Source organism: Monomorium pharaonis, chromosome 8, assembly GCF_013373865.1.
Source record: "Monomorium pharaonis isolate MP-MQ-018 chromosome 8, ASM1337386v2, whole genome shotgun sequence".
In the NCBI taxonomy this organism is placed as follows: Eukaryota; Metazoa; Arthropoda; class Insecta; order Hymenoptera; family Formicidae; genus Monomorium; species Monomorium pharaonis.
In genome coordinates, this window is record NC_050474.1 from 5,394,376 (window position 1) to 5,411,968 (window position 17,593).

Consider the following 17,593-nt stretch of genomic DNA (forward strand, 5'->3'; position numbering starts at 1 on the left):
AACAGAAATAGACAGATGGATTGAAGTGCGGAAGCCCCGTATTCAAGCACTAGCTACGCGCGACAAGGGTCTCCGTGGAAGGTACTCGTGCGAAAGGGAGAGAAGTACGGACAGAAGTGGAAGAGGAAGTAAAGGTGGAAGAGAGGAGGCAGAGAAAGAGAAACCGAGAAGAGAGAAAGAGAGAGAGAGGGAGAGAGAGAGAGAAGTGGAAAAGCAGGACGCTGCACTCGAAGTTGATGGCGTCAGCTGTTACGTACTGTTGTCGACTTAGGTCCAAGCCCTACACCTATCTACCGTCTCTCTCTCTCTCTCTCTCTCTCTCTCTCTCTCTCTCTCTCTCTCTCTCTTTCTCTATCTTTCTTCCGGTCACGTGGAGAGAAGCCGGCCGAAAGCGACGACAAGAAAAGAATATAATATTAAATCTCACGGTCCGCGTCCTCTACCCAGGACGGATAATCCGTGGTTTACGCTACGACGACGACCGTGCACCGGGGCGCCTCTTTTCGTGGCCCATGCGAGGAGACGGTACGCGAAAAGTTATCAGGCTTTCCATTATACGTATCTTACGACTGCCTTCACGCCGCGAAAGAAATCCTTCACTACCCCCGCTGCCTCTCTCTCTCTCTCTCTTTCTTTCTCTATCCACCTTCACCTTAGATTTCGGTTCTCGCCGTTTCTATACCAACGCGCGATTCTCCGGGAACTCAATTTGATGTCTTCTGTTATTCTGTTTGTGCCGTTGCACCTCTTTCTGCTTCTCCCGTTCTGTTCCCTGTCGAAGCCCTAAGGCAAACCTTGCTTCTTTCATTGCTCGCGTAAACATTTGGACTAGCAGGAGGGGAGGGGTAGGCGATAAGAAATTTCTTCTTCGGCCCTTCCAAATATTAATAATTATAAAGCTATTTCTTATACAAACAGAATAAAAACAACGGAGTGTTGGTTGCCATAAAGGAAATGAAGAAATGAAGCAATAACTTGCGATTACAGGAAGGATGCAGCAAAACGAATGTAATGAACATTCTTTCCAATTTTTATGAAAAAATTTAAGCGTGAATAGTTCTCTGTTTTATAATTATCCGCGAATACCTCGTGCTCATTACGGCGGAAACATATAAAGCGAACAATACAAATAATGCATCGAAATAAACAATTCTATTTGCAAATGGATTGAGGACGATTCGATTACCGAGAATTCATTGATCGCCGGGAGCTCGGCTCGTTTAATCAGACGTCATCGTCATGTTTGTTCGCATTTATTCATCACGGCTTTTATTTTCCACATAATTACCGTTTAACAGTTCTGATCTTTCCGAATCATCTCATTTGTAGTGACGTGTGCAATATGCATTGATGAAAATCTCACGTTTTGATACGTTTAATGACGTACATTACATGGCTTTAACTGCCTCAGTTTCCTTACTAGAAATCATTTTTGTTGTTTTGAGAACAATTTTTTTATTATAATCTTTTATTAACAAATATTTCTGGCGTGTCGACTAAAAAGCAAATTTGTTATAATGTATTAATTTTTATGAGAGTTATAAATAATCAAAGTTAGGTTGGATATGTCATAACACGTGTCATTCCAGCGATAAAATGAATAAGTGTGTCGTTCCAAGATTAAGAAACTTTGCCGAATTTCTGTAATTCTCTTTCTCTCTTTTGCTCTTTCAATAATTAACAGTTTTTCCTCCTTAGCTTTATTTTTTTTTCAGCAAAAGTTAGAAGAATCTTGTCTTAGGAATTTAACATTAAAATAAAAAGATACGATTCACAGCGATCGAGAATTTAGCCTAACAAATTATTAATTTCAAGAGTATCCTGTTACGCGCGCTGTTCGCACCTTAATTAATTCTTTACTTGCTTCACTTTTCCAAATTCCGACATGGTGCAACATACCGAAAATGTGGCGCAGGCATTCGCTGGCATTAATTTATTGGAGTTAAATGCGAGAAGTTTCTCTTCCCCGCGCGAATACGTATTCGCGACGGTAGTTCATCTCTCGTGCGCGCGATCCCCCACTGATTCTCCGCGAAAATTCTCGAACGCATAATTTCATAGAAATATCTCGCGTGTTTCATAGATCTGTCCCGGAGTTCACGCGGACTTTTTTCTACTCCGCGGCGCGGAAAATGGCTGCGGCTCGCGACGCACGGTCTGTCGGTGTCACGATGAAGAATCCACCCGCGGTTCATTCCCCTTTTATATTTTGATCCTCTCTTTTTCCTTTTCCTCCCACTCGCTCCTTTTTCGAGAGCAGTCGTATAACTTTGACCCTCGTGTATTCTATTTTAACGCCCACGATCGCGACCTGGCTCGAATTTACCATCGCCGTACACGCTTCAACCGAACACGCGACGTTTATACGTCACCGTCCCTTCGGTTTCTGCTCACGACAATATCTCTTATTATTCATGCGAACGAACGAAATTGCCTTTCAACATCGGTATCTTCAAGATAATTATCCGCCTTGAGCGTACAAAATATTTCAAACTTATATAAAGGATATACAATTTATAAACAAACGTTTTGATTTAAATCGATTTCACACACGTTCAATTATAAGTAGCAAATATGTTTTGATAGAACAAAAAATTAGATTTCCTTTTTCAATTATGATTTTACATAATAGTAAAGAATTTTAATAAACGTCTTATTTATCTATATTTTTTCTTACCTGATAAAATTCTTGAAGAATTCTTAATCTGAAATTTTTAACGTATGTTTTCATTGTCTTGCAAGTATTAAAATTTGGCGAGTAACTCGAATATACAAAAACCGAGTTTTCCCGGTTTTGAGTTATTCGATACCGTTGGCTCGTTTTTCCGTAACCAAAAGAATTCGTGTTTCGCGACCAATGTAATCGTTCGGTAAAGCTCGGAAAGTCGCGCGCGATTCTTTTTCATTGAAATGCATGCGAGAAACGGACTTGTCGATAGAAAAGTTTCGGCTTGGCACGCGAAATGACGTTATTGCGCGTGCTTATTCCTCAAAATAGGTTAAACGCAGATGTAGCAATAAATATTTTCTGCGTTTCAAGATTATATAATATAAATTCGCAGATGTAAAATTGGAGATAACATTTTTCGCGTCGCGTATGCCCTCGTCTAATCTAACGTGAAGACCAAAAATCGATTTCGCGTGGATTGCATCTCACGAAGCGTGTAGATTCGTTAAATTTACGATCACTGTCACGTACAGGTCTTCTAAACTTACACAGGCCATGAAAATCTATTAATGTCTATGTAAGTTTAAAGGATCGCTGGGTTACATTGGAAATTGAAGGATTAAGAGCCTCGTGCATTTTGGTGGCCGAAATAATTTTACACATAATTTCCTGATCACCGAATGTAATCCCAAAGATAACGAAATCGTATCGTGTGTCTCGCCTTCTCCCGGCTACTCTTCAAAAAATCACCCGGGATTACGCTCATGCGACAGTGCGCCGTGCGGTATAAAAGGGTATTTCGCTCCATAAATGTCAACGTCATTCTCTCTTTTTTTTTTTCCTTTCCGTTTTCGGTGTACCGTGGCCGAAAGAATCATGTTTCAATTCGCGTTACATTCGCATGCGACCGAAAATGCGACGGTGGTGTATTTAACTGGATTTCGCGCGGAAGCACTCGTGGGACGGCGCAGCACGCTGCAACGGTCGGCCGGTCGTTCGGTCGGTCGGTTGGTCGGCCGATCGATCTCGACAATTTCAGCGCCGACAGGTCGGGCGGACTCTGACGCGGTTACTGAAAATCTAGAAAAAAAAAAAATAAAAAAAGAGGGAAGAAAACAGACGAAAAATTGGGGAGGAATGGACACGCGGCGCGACGCGACGGCCGAGGGGGTTGATGCGCGTGGAGAAATAGCGACGTCAACGACTGACAAAAAAAGGGACGCGAGCGGGCGAGCTGTGTTTCAGGAGGAAAATATTGCGGCGCGATAAACGTCACCGATAAGCGCGTGGAGACGACCAATAAATTTTTTGACGGTTGACGGTGCCCGCGAGAGAGCGAACTTGTTTAGTGGCCGTCGGAATTCGAAATAAAATGCGTCTCTTCCCTTTCTCCCTGTCTCTGCCCCTCTCTCTCTCTCTCTCTCTCTCTCTTACTTCCTTCCTTTCTCTCTATATTTCTCTCTCTATCTCTCTGTTGTTTTTTTTCTTCCCGTCGTTTTATTCGCTAACCTTTTGCACGAGGAAGTCCACACGCTAGAGTGCGTAACGGCGCGCAGGAATTTTCCGCGCGTTGTTGGGAAGTTTTTGTTGGCGGCAGTCACGGGCGCGCAGGAAACCAATTTTTTCTTTTTTTATCGTTTTTTTTAATGAAATCAAACTATTTCTTTCACATGCCGTTTGACATTACTCCGCTTCTCTCGATAGAAACAATTTGTCAATGTGAATGTGTTTCGGAAGTTGATTTTTTTCATAACTGAAAACGTCAATCATTCCCAGCAACAAGTAATTAGAAATCTATTGCGTTTTTTAATCGAATCATACGAATTAAGCGCATAATATATCTTTATCTGCTATTTGACCTAAATAAATCCTAAAATTTAATAGAAAATCCGAATTTAATGAAGCTGGTATTAATCATTGAAATATTTAGTTTCCAGAATACATTCAAAAATGAATGATCATACTTTACAATTTAAGTATAATAACATCTTGTAAATAAATTATTTAAAGTATAAATGTAATCTAGAAATTTACAAAATTCGAGAAAATACATTTAGTATCACTGAAAGTTTAACACTCTTTGGAAAATGTTCGCTTCTCCATACGAGCGCTTTAATGGGTATTCTCGTGAGCCTCAGAAAATTAAAAATTTAAGATTTTGAATTAAACGATTCGAGAGTAAGAGTATGGAGAGAGAGAGAGAGAGAGAGAGAGAGAATAAAAGAAAGAAAGGGAAAGAGAAAGAGAAGCGACCATTGCTGGATTATCTCGTGCAGAAGCTCGAAACGTAAAAGGGTTGGCAAGATAAAAAAAAAGCATCCGCTTCATTCCGTACATCATCGGATAGTGGCTAGTATAAATGGGTGTCGCCGATAGCCCTCGGCCACCGTTGGGAAAACCGATAGCGCAACGATCATCGAGTAAAAGCGTGATTGATAAAAAAGGAAATGCGAAGCGGCCATTGCATTGCCGCTTTCCTCTCTCGTGGGGATCGTATCTGCCGGCAGTGGCATCGAAATGAAATGATTATCGCATGCAACGATAACCCCCGTCGTTAAATTGGCGCAGTTAATAAAACATTGAAAGCATCGATTGTCGTTTGAGCGCGATAATTTATCTAGAAAAGTGTTTTCTCTTTGACGACGGAGCCTTGGGGAACGCAATTCCTTTGAGCGCGTAACACAATACTGCACTTTCAGGATGGCCGACGGCATAAAAAATTCATGTAATGTCTTCCGTGATGACTTAATAATTTTGTATTTTATATTAAACAAATCCTATTAATTCTTGTGACCTATCGAATGACTTGAGAAGAGAAATACGAATCCGATGACTTAAGAAGGAGAGAGAATCACGTAAGAGAACGTCATTATTTCGATATATATAGATTCACGATGGATGATGACTCGGGATTATGTTTGGAGACTGAGTATTAACCTAACCGGCGACATTCTCTGGATGTCAATAAAGGGATAAAGAGATGGAATCGACTTCGCTTGCCTCATACTGAGATATCGACTTTGTCCGCAATATCCGGCGCAGATATTTTGCAATGGTCCAAGTGTGTTTCACTCGATTCTTTATCCGAAAGCGATTTCCGAAGATCCCCAAAGGTAAAAAGGAAGTAGTTTTTTTTCTTATTAGAACGATATATCTAAATATTCTAAATTATAGAAAACAAATTACATTCTGTTTTTTTTTTTATTAACAGTGGTTAATCACCAATGGTTGATCACTTAAAAATGAAATAACCGATGTCTTTCGAATTTTAAGCAAATAATTTAATTGTTATAACTATGCGTGGTTATTTAACTATGCTGCCAGTTCATTTCTTCTCCATTAAAGTAATTGAAGCAACTAATTTAAATGTAAACAAATTTTTATAATCCTCATAGTATTAATACAAACATCTCCTTATATGATTACATATCAAATATTTCGTATTGTATAATGGAAGGCTTATTAATGCACGCACAGGAAGCACGAGTGCGAAATGACGGATACCGTTACATACATTGGCCGGGACGCGGTGCGAATTCCTCAATTTTCATTCGAGCCTCTAATGCGGTATATTAGGCGCCAATCGGTCATCGTCATTGGTGCGCATATGCACATCGCTCTCGCGTTTAGGAACGCATTTTGTACACCGTTCTGCCGGGGCGGAACGCTTGCCAGTCGTTCCGACAGCTACCGCCGCCGCATCTATTAGTCAATGGTGAATGAATATTTGATAGTGAGAGTTATGGTCCGATCAAATTCCAGCTCCGTGTACAGCCCCGGCTGCTTACGGATATTTTATGTACATGACCGGCTGATATATACAGGATGTATCTCTTATTTACGGCTCGCTGTGCGGATCGACGAGCGCGAACGATATTTCCACACTTCGCAAAAATTCCCACTTGTCCGTGTTTATTCGCGCCGCATTACATCAGACACATTCGAGAGAAACGATGTATTCTTCACGGATATTTATGTATGCGAAATATTTCGGTGTTTTCAATTTTAATTTCAGCAACAGGTTCCTCGGGAAGAAACGAGCTCGAAAATTAACTTGTACACATTTTGAAAAACAAAATAAATTTGTTAATATTTTGGATTATTTTATTTATAATTTTTATCTTACGTATCTTGAATTTTTATTTTTATTGTAATATACGTTCTGTTAAAACGCAAAGTTTTTACTAATGCATCTTTATAGACTATTAAAGATTGTATCTTATTAAAATATAATAAAGATGATTAAAATATTAGAATATAATAAAGATGGTTAAAATATAGAACAGTTTGCAAAAAGATAAAATATTACCTCTCTTCTTCGAATGCAAAAAACGTCTATTAATTATTATTAAAAAACTATTTATAAAAAATTATTTAATAGCCTTTGAAGGCAGCGGTTTCTGCTATCACAGTTCATACAATAAAGAAATATTACATTATAGAAATGAACATTGTAAATTGGGTCAATTTATTACACAAGAAAAAATGATTTTCTTAAGTGTGTCTAAAGGTTCAGCTGAATATAGATTTCAGAGTAATTCAATCAAAAATAATTATGTAGAACGCTCAAGAGTTAATTGCTAGAATATCAAAACTTTTTTGTAGTATGGTTCATGTTTAAACATTCTTCATAATTATTTCGATAGTTTAACCAAATTATTTTCAAATCTGTATCCAACTAAATTTTTAGACTTTTCAGCAAAATCGTTCCGTGTAATAATATAGCATAATTTAATTTAATGACACGATAAATAATTTAATTTCTATCTTAACACGTGCATTTGTAACAAGTTTCTCATTATAATATTTGTTACGTTTATTAAAATATACGTATACATAATTATAAAAAATATTTCCTTGTCAACCTACGCAACGAATTAATTGATCAGCGTTATAGTCAATCGCAATATATGAAGCGAAAGCGTTTAAAACTTATAGACTTTTGTGACGAGTGACGAGAACAATCTCACGGATTAACGCTACATTGCGTAATAGAAGATACACTTTAAGTGAAAGATCTCTCGTGCCCGATTGCAACGCTCTCTATTGTTATTGCTACATTGTTTCGCTAAAATTAATGGACCAACCGTGCTCCTACTTTCTACGATTTAACGACCTTATCTACGTCTACGAAACTTTGTGAAATAGTTTTAGTAGGAGAAATTGTATGTAATTATTTTATAATATGATAACCATCTCTCTTTTTTTATAATAATTAATTTCACGCGTCACTATACGTCGAACAATGCTAGATTACAACACGTGTTAAATTTTATACGTGCGTGCATAACATTTAAATGGCTTTCGAGAACGCAAAGAGTAATGATTTCTGTCAACAATACAATCGCTACGTTATCGCTGGCGACAATACGATAAGAGTTAAACGCGTACAAAGCGTAAAGTCGCTACGGCTGACCATCGTCGGCCGTTACTACTTGAATTGATACGCCGCCGCGGCACGCCGTGTGGCCATTCTTCTTTACACATACCGGCCCTTTTGTTTCCCTTCATCCATTACTCCGCGAAGAGACGAGGAAAACAGAGGCACGTGTACGTGTGTATGTGTTAATGAATGTGTATCGTGCGCGAGCACGTGTTTCTTTGAACTCATGTACACATACAGAACGCATACAGAATAACAGCTCACAAATATTTTGTGAAGATGTAAAATGCGTTTTTACATCTTCGATTGTAATAATTTTTCAATAGAAAATGTTGAAGGAAATTGTTATTGAGAATACATATATTTTGTATTTGTGTTAAAACCGGTCCTTGATAAAATTTTTGTTAATTTAACGTAATGTTACTTGAATATTTTGTGTTAAATTAATATTCAACATTTCTTGCAGTGATAAAAGTAATAGTTTAAGAATAACTTTAACAAATTTTGTGTTAAAACTTCGAGTGGACATTTGAAATTCATCAAGTTTAACATGAAATTGTTTATTACATAAGTAAATAAAACACATAACTCCTTTTAAATTGAATATTTCGGGTACTTCAGGTCTCTTTTAAAATTTTTAAACACAAAATAGAGGCACTTTGAATCGCTCTTTCTCCACCTTAAAATCATTATTAAGTTTATCTATACAATTCTATAAAACTTCAATATTATTCTGTAAACACACTGTATACGTATTTCTGTACCCTCGGCACGCTCTGGCCTTAGCTATTTAGTCATCGCGCGTGACTCGCCTGGTGAACCAGCTTTTAGTCCGCTGCTCAAAGGGAAACCCGAACGGTGAGATAAGAAGGCGGACTGCGAACGGCAGGAAAAAATTCTAGGGAATATACGACGACGAGCGAAACGAAGTGAATGTAACGGGGTAAGTCGCGGACTTTATCAGTTGCCTCTCCCAAGTTTGTACACCATCGCTTTACCGTCGCCATTCTTGCAAGTTGACGCTGTCGGCCCTCTCGAGTCCGCTCCTCTCTCATCGCCTTCCATTCCTTCTTCTCCCGCGGCCCTGAGACGACGCCTGATTGAACGGCTTTGTCGCGACACAGAGGCACGTCGTCCCGTTGCGGTAAATACATTTCCCGCAAGGTTCGAACAGATTTTCGACAAAACGGTTGCGTCAGATAATACGGCATTCGACGTGCACACAAACGCGCTCGCTCGACCGCTATCGACAGCTATGCACGTCTACGAGATGCCGAATTTCGCTTAAAATTAATTGAACTAAAGTTCAGCAACGGTCCGATAACGCTTTTCAATCTTCCGGAAGAGAGAGAGAGAGAGAGAGAGATAAAAAGGGACAGTTAACATCATAATGATAGTCTGGCTGTTCTTTTTCCCTGTCCTACAATTTTATCGGCCATTTTGCAAATCCCTTGTGCAACATACAATAACAATCGCGCCGCTTCGCGCTTATTCGAGAAGTCTTCCCCGTTCTCGTACGACACGCGAAATCGGCAGCGACGACAAATTTTGCCGGGGTATTACGTGCGGCACGAACGTAATATTAAAGCTTAGCGTGCTCTCCAATGGATTCGGCGCGTATAAACCGCGCCGTGTCGTAACACCGGCGCGAGACATTTACGCGGCATTTAACGCCCAGTGTTTCTACACCGACCCGGTGTGTGTCAGTAAGGCAAGTGTAAGTGGGTCGTGCAAACGTAGTTACAACTGTGCGGCCGGACACAGCGGCGGGGAGGTTTAGCCCATTACACCGCTCCGGGATGACCATCGGGCGTCTTGGGCGAAACTGAGCTAAGTATTTCCGCGTTAACGCTCGTTAACGTTGCGCGTTAATTACGCGCGGTCATCTGCCGCCACCAGTGTCCAGTTAACCGAAATAATAATACGTAATTATTGCGTTATTATCGCGTTATCCCGTGAACGTTTGATTTATAATTATTGACGTTGTAATAATGTCAATAATTAATTTATACTTACCGTATTATTACTACAAACGTTTGATTTATAATTATCGTATTATTATTGCGCCATTGTTTCGCAAACGTTTCTGTTTTAAATTGTTATGCAATTATCGCTTACAGATTATTTAAGTGTTCGATTACACCGATATTTCGCAATTGTTCGCGATATGATGGAATATTTAATCGATCATTTGTACCGGCGTAATGAACGATTTCGCGTGCTCTCCTTCAACGTACAAGTCCTTCAGCGTACTTTCGAGGAATGGCACCGGACGATTTGGCTTCGAGATATCGAAGTGACTTAACGAGAGTCAATCAATATCAGGAGCGTGTAGGGAATGGCAAAGTCTTGCGTAATAATACCAAATCCCGTAAAATGCGGAAATTGCGGAGGATTGTATCGCGCGTAGCGTACGTATCGGGCTTTTCTCTCTTTCTCTCTCTCTCTCTCTCCCTCTCTCTCTCTTTCTCTACGTAAAAATTCAGTTTCCATCGAGTCGTAAGCTCTCGCGAAATGAACGATTCGCTGATATCGCATCCCGCGGAAAGAATCGCGTGCGACGGAGCGAGTCATCGTCACACGTGACTCGGATTTACGGATGGCACTTTTAGCTTGTCTCTCCATTTTTCTGGTCGCGAGTCCGGATTTGTGAGAGGAAAACGCGAAATGCCTGGCCGCCACCGCGCCGAGAGAGGAGAAGAGAGAGAACGAGACAAAGAGCCGTCGTTCGACGTGAAAGGAAGAAAGAGGGCTTGTTGTAACAGCAGGCACTGACTTTATCGGGCTTTCGAGTTTATATATTTTTCTTTTACAAGGGGTTGCCGCCCCCGCATTTTCACGCTCTCGAACCCGGCCTTCTCTTCTCACTCTCGACGACTTTCTCTCTTTCTCTCTTTCTCTCTTTCTCTTTCTCTCTTTCCACCCCCGCTGCTCCGCCGACACTTGCATTCACCGGCAGCCGCCCCATTTCGTGCACTGCGCATTCATTTCAAGCCCTCACCCCCGTCCAAAGTCCTCCTCGTACCCTCTCTATCGCGCACCCCTATTTCGCACTTAGAAACCAACCTCTCCCAACCACTCTCTCCATCGGTTATTTATTTGCGATAGTCCGGTACTTTTTACACTGCTAGCTGCTATCGTGTCGGAACCCTTTGTTCCCTCGAGCCACCTTCGGAGCACGATTCCTTCGTCCTACTCGACGGGAGGTTGAAAAGCGCCGGGAAAGGTGTGTACGAAACGTTGCCCGACGACCGCTACTAAGATGCATCGTGAAGATGGAAAAATAACAATTTTCGTGATATCCCGTATTATTATCAAAAAACACGGTCATCAAGACTTCATTTAGTGCGTCTCTCTCTTTTTTTGCATTTTGTTTTCTTCCCTTTTGTCTTGAACCTCGTACGATGTTCGATAATGCGGCTTGGCTTTCCAGGCTTGATGATAGCTTTATCGAACCCGTTCATGAGCTCCGCTCAATTAGCCTCCCCTCGATGCAACGACAAAAGCGTAACGACGCGTGTCCATTACTTCGTGCTTCGATCCTTGTGTTTTATTAATTTTCCTTTTTATTAGGCTTTCCCCTGTGATTTTTTGTTTTAGTGTGCATTTACTTCGAAATAAAAAAAGAACGTGCAAAATTTATCTTTATTAGAATTTAATAAGAAATCGACAATCTCTTTGTAAAGTTGAAAATACAGATGTAAGGACGTAACTTAAACGCGTGTTGTTACATTACACCGTAACGGGCGACTTATCTCACGTAAGTAAGCCGACGACGTAGGTCTTAAAGGGCCGATTAGTGGGTCCAACTAATTGGGAAAGCCACTCCTCCGTTTTCGCAGGGAGAACAGAAACGCGCTGGACAACAACGCGCCCAGACAAGCGCAAGCTCGCCCGCTCTCTCGAGCCGGTAACAACAGGAAGATTAATCGCTTTAATTTCCGAGACATGATTAATCATAATTAACAGCTTGCGTTGGTAGCAGCCCCAAACATTAGAGGGTGAGGGAGCCGCCGAAAGTGGGGGATGAGAAAGCGCAAGCGAGGAAGCGAAGAGCGAGGAGAGGCGGCATTGCGGAGAGACTGTGACAGATAATATCAAAATACAGGAGATCGAAGATAAGGCCCGAATTTAACAGCCGAAGGTAACATATTAGACTAGAGCAAGCAAAGGAAAAGCTGTTGGCTTTCCTTGCAATATGTTAGTTTAACGCTTATCATGAGTTTCTGTAATTTCATTCATGTACGGAAATTTCGACGATTTCAAGATAAATGAGATTAATTTCTGCAATTTTTGTAGAAATTTCAACGTTATTTTCCGTAATCCTTTTTTTTACTCTTTAATATTGAATACATACGTGAGAAAAACAGTTTTGCTGAAGCATTAAAAAATTTAACTGAATACAGATTTAAAAATAATTTTATTAAACTATATTAAAATAATTATAAAGGCTGTTCAATAATTTATAATGAAGAGTGCCGTAAAAAAATGTTATATTCTAGCAGCCAACTTAAGCTCTCTTTATAATTGTTTTGATGGTCTAACAAAATTATATAAATCTGTATCGAGCTAAATGTTTAGATACTTTAGCACAAAGTTATTGTTTTCGTGCATATATGCGTACAAATAGATTCACACGAAACGGTAATTAAGTCGTGGATTGGAATTTCGCTAAGGCAAAATCTACCAAAGATTTTAGAGAGTGTCTCGTCATCTATATGTACTGTTTGTTCATTGTCTGCTCTTCTTGGACTAATGACGCGCTGTGAATCGCTATTGTTGAAGGAAATAGCATACGTTTTACGCGTTGCGCGCGGAGGTCTTGCGTTGCTGCGCGAAATCTTTAGGTATTCTCATACAATAGAACATCGTGTAAAAGTTACGCGAAGCCCCGGCGGCTCTACGAATCCTCAAACGCAGTGGCAGACTTACGTTTAAATATTCAGGTCTAAAGATGTAAAATTATGCCGCGGAGAACGTGAACTGTACCCAAAGCGGAGTAAGACTTAAGACATTGACTGGAACGGGAAACAACTTTGAAAATTTCGTATTCCCAGGAAGTCTTAGTGTATATCCGCCTTTTAGGGAGAAGTACAAGACAAACTTGAGGCAGAGGCTGCCTTGTCTGTTTGCTTCAATAATGTCGTATTAACATATGAAAATAAAAGTAAGATATGGTGTGCAGGATAATTCTAGAGAAATCTACGAAACTTTATACACAGAGACTCCTCACACACCAACGTAAAGTTTATGACTTGTTAGTAAGACAATTTGGAATGTCAATTTTATTCCGGTTTTATTAAATTATTATTAATGTTTCTTAATATAATCGAGTTGTATAGAAATTACTTTGTTAAAGTCTCGTAAAATTAAATATGAGTATTATCTTTCACATTTTTACAAATTTTTGCTTCCCAATCGTGTTCCCAATTAAAAAAATAATTAATACGTCAAAAGTCTTGTAATCAACAAATTGATATGGCAATACAAATAAAGTTTAAGAAAACAATCTTGTTATCGCAGAGAATGACATTTCAAGAGCGAGTGATAAGTGGCCATTAACTGTCGGAATTGTTTATAGTAATTGCCGAGGAAAAAAAACATAAGCAAGAGAACACGGTGGCGAAGGGAAAGAGGGAGCGGTGTAATCCGACGAAAGGAGGTCAAGAGCCGGTTGGTTGGAATGAATAATATCCCGACACATGCGGCGAACAGTTTCAACCCTACGGCGCTTCATTTAGCAGGCTCCCCTCCGCACCCCTTTCTCGCATCATCTCGTCTCTCTCTCCCTCTCTTTCTCTCCCTCCCCTACCACTTCTCCCAGAGAAAGCGGTGTTTTTCGCAAATTAAGAGATTCGCAATAATGGCCTTAATGGTAGCCGTAAGATTAGCAGCTGAAAATTACGTTGCCACTTAAACGCGATTATTTATTGCCTAATTTACTATTACTGCCGACAGGACGCTCTCTCCGTGTACTTCAGTCGGTACACCGACTCGTTATAACATTATGGCTCGTTGTGTGCCCATAATTAATTTTTTCCTACCTTCCTTCTTTTTCCCCTCGTTACTCTCCCCCTCCCCTCTCCCTCCCCTTCGTCTCTCGATTATCCGTGTGCGGCTGAGACTTGAAACTGCAAGAGACGCGCAGGAAATTTCACGGAACCGATTAACTCTAAGTAAATCACGTGGAAGAAAGTACGCGGATACGTATTAGCAATAACATTTATTCCTCTCTCGTCCAGACGCAAGCTCGATATTAAATCCGTAAAGCTTATGAAGTTATAATATTTAATAATATTTCGGCACGGAAATGCATGTGTCTTAATTCTTGGATCACGCGGTGATTTGTGTGCGGAGGCACAAACGGTGATTACAATTTAAACAGGGTTTCGAAGGACGGAGAAAAATCGGTAGTTACGTAATAAAAGCGTCGAAATCTCAACGCCGGACTAAGATGTCGAGGATCAGGAGCGTTATGAAGTCTTAAGCTTCGCCGGCGAGAACCCTTGGGGTGGCTGCTGCTGCTGCTGCTACTACTGCTGCTACTGCTGCCGTCCGATCGGAAAGTATTTCTCATTTAGCCTTTCAGGCTGCTCTCAGGATTACCCCTCGACCGATCCCACTTTCCACCGTTCACCGCCAGCCCCCTCGCTTGCACACGTCTACCGAAGACATCAATAACGCCGGTACCAAAGTTTTGCCCCGCTTCAAAGTGTTTCTCCTGCCTTCTTCTCACCTCCCACCCTCTTTTTCCTGCATTTTTTATAGCTCACGTCCGATGGTCCGGGAAGCAATGAACTTTGCTCAAAAAATGACAAACGAGCGCGCGCAAAAAGTGGCGAGAAGCCACGGGGGAACGGTGGCCGAAAGCTGAGTCCACGGAGTGGAAATCTGTCGAGTTTGTTTCCGGATTTAGCGTAACAAGGAATTTCTCAAATAAACTTAGCTATACTCTCCGTAATAATATTGATCTTTTAAAATCTTTCAATTATTTGCATCTTTTGGGAATTTATGCTTTCACAAATAAATAAAAAAATCCTCCTTTTATAAGGAAAAATTTAATCTCACGTTCTACTCGATGGTTTTTCAGCAGATCAACTCGCAACGATTCGCATTTACAACTACGCCAGAGGTAGGTCACGAAACAGAGGAGGCTAAAGGATAACCGGCAAGATCCAAGTCCAAGCTAACAAGGGGTAGTCGGATGAGAGGCCGGGCGCTCTTGAAAAGAGAAAGAAACGAAGAATCGGGAGTTTAGTTGAAGGCACTGCATCAAATAGATCAAACGTTTCCCGTTGGTTGTCTTCCTCTTCCTCCTTCTCACCCTTCGCGGGGAAAACCACGGAGAAAACCCCCGGACGGAAAAAAAAATCTCTTAACCAAATGACGCGAAAGAAAGACCCGTTCGGCGGCGAAACGGAAAGGAGAAGCGAAGAGGACGATGGAAGAAAAGCTCGCTGAAATTTTAAGCTCCTTCGAAAAGAGAGCGGCCGATAAGAGATTGGGACGAACATGCTCGCGGCGGGAGCGGGACAAATAAAAAGTTCTGCAAATTTGAGTGGTGGTTTTAACGCCGATGTACGAACCACCGTGGCTGACCGCCGATAAAACCGCTCCTCCCCCGACCGCCCTCTCCCGCAGGGTCGATGCCGAAGGCGATCCCGGTTGCGATCGATTGTAATTAAATGGAAACGCTTTTACGTCCACGATGGGCTCGTTACGCTTATCGCTCCATTTTTTCTCCCTTTTTTGTCGCGAAATAATATTTTAATTATTACGACCGCGTGACGCGTCAAGCGCGGATTTAGCGATGATAGAAACGCTTTGCTGAAACAACGATTTCTTAACGGGAAAGATAAAGCCCTTGCGTTAAGTATAAATTTATAGTATAACTCCGTGTGAAACTCTTTCTTCCCCCCTTTTTTTAGTTTATATATATATAACGTTATTACAATTTTGATAAGCGTTAGTCGTCAACAAGGTGGACGCAAAAATATTGCGCTTTTTTAGACGCTTTTTATTTTTCAGCAACCACATTGTAACTAACATTAAACGAAACTAAATAATATCCTGCTTTAAATGCGAGAAGATAATTTGCCAAAATAATTATATTAAATAAACAATATACATATGCAAACATTATGCATAAACCATTAATACATAGAATAAGCGGCAATCGCGTGCGAGATAAAAATAAATATATATATTAAAATTTAAAAAATTAAAAGTATAAGAAAATAAAGGATTACAAAAGTTGATTTTTCATAAATAAATAAGCTTTAAGCAAGCACAGAATAAAGATTCTGTATAATTTTAAATTAATATTTTAAGAGAAATTAATCGTTTTCTAGTTATATCATGATTGTATTACGATCCATCTTGTATGATATATTATTCGAAAAAAGTACATTAATTTTTTTGTACAATATTTTTTTATAGGAAACTAGTAGCCACAGTTTTATTTGAATTTTCCTGCAATAGAGTTACATTTATCGAGCACGGTGACATGATTGCATCATGTGTTTTGCATGTTTTTTTTTTCAACGTGACATCGTTTTCTCGTAATTATACCACGGTCATTACATTAATGTCATATAACTACCAACAGCATATGCATCACGTGACATTTGAGGGAGAGGAAACGTATCCGCATATATTTTTATCGAGAGAAGAATCTTACCTGTCATAAAATGCAACACGCTTATTTACACAATTTCGTATAATTAATTTCGTATAGCATTAGTTTAATTGATAGAAATTCTGTCTGCGACTCTGCCTCGAGTTAAATTAATTTAACGTGAAATTAATTAAAAGTTTTAAATTTCTTATTCAACGTCAAACAGCATCGCAAACGTTCAGATAATAAGTTCGAGCGATCACATTTTCCATGCAATTTATATCGTATACCATAATGTAATTTTTCGGTTGACACCCTTCATCGACATTACATATATCGTATCCTTGGTATCGGCAACGGCTGCCCAAGGTCCGGCGGATCCATGTTTCCGGCAAGTAGTAATACCGCAAATGCGGTCAGCCGCCAGTCCAGATTCTGATGGAAATCGCCGGCCGCAAATCCAGATTTCCACGAGAATCGCGAAACACGTCCGACATTCTCGATGAGAAATCGTAGAATTTACGCGCCCGCCACCGCCGCCGCCGCCACCGCCGCCACCGCTTACATTAAATTAAAAGCTTAATTAACTGCGCCCTGCAAGTGGCAATCAATAGCCGACGGAATTCCGTAATAACCACCGCCTTATTAATTTCCCGCACGACATTGAAAAGAATGTCAGGAGTCAACGATGCCGCATGACAACTATGAGCGAAAGAAAGATTTTCAAGGCAACGCATATGAGGAAGAAAAATCGAATGCGGACAAAATGATGCGGTACCACATCTGCATGTCTTTTCTCTTTAGTTTTTTTTAAATTTGTTATCGACATATTTTCTCTAAGTCTTTGAGAATTGCTGCATCGCTCTTCTATAAATAGATATTTGCATGATTAAACGCTAGATGATCGCTAGAATTATCGAACGCA

At 40.2% G+C, this 17,593-nt stretch overlaps 1 long non-coding RNA gene across 1 annotated transcript; it reads left to right on the top strand.

The window, feature by feature from the left end:
- The first annotated feature begins 375 nt into the window (after nucleotides 1-375).
- On the top strand, nucleotides 376-16,264 carry LOC118646797. Its single transcript, XR_004964228.1, has 2 exons — nucleotides 376-845; nucleotides 919-16,264. It is a non-coding gene; the product is annotated as an uncharacterized LOC118646797 (long non-coding RNA).
- Nucleotides 16,265-17,593: the final 1,329 nt, after the last annotated feature.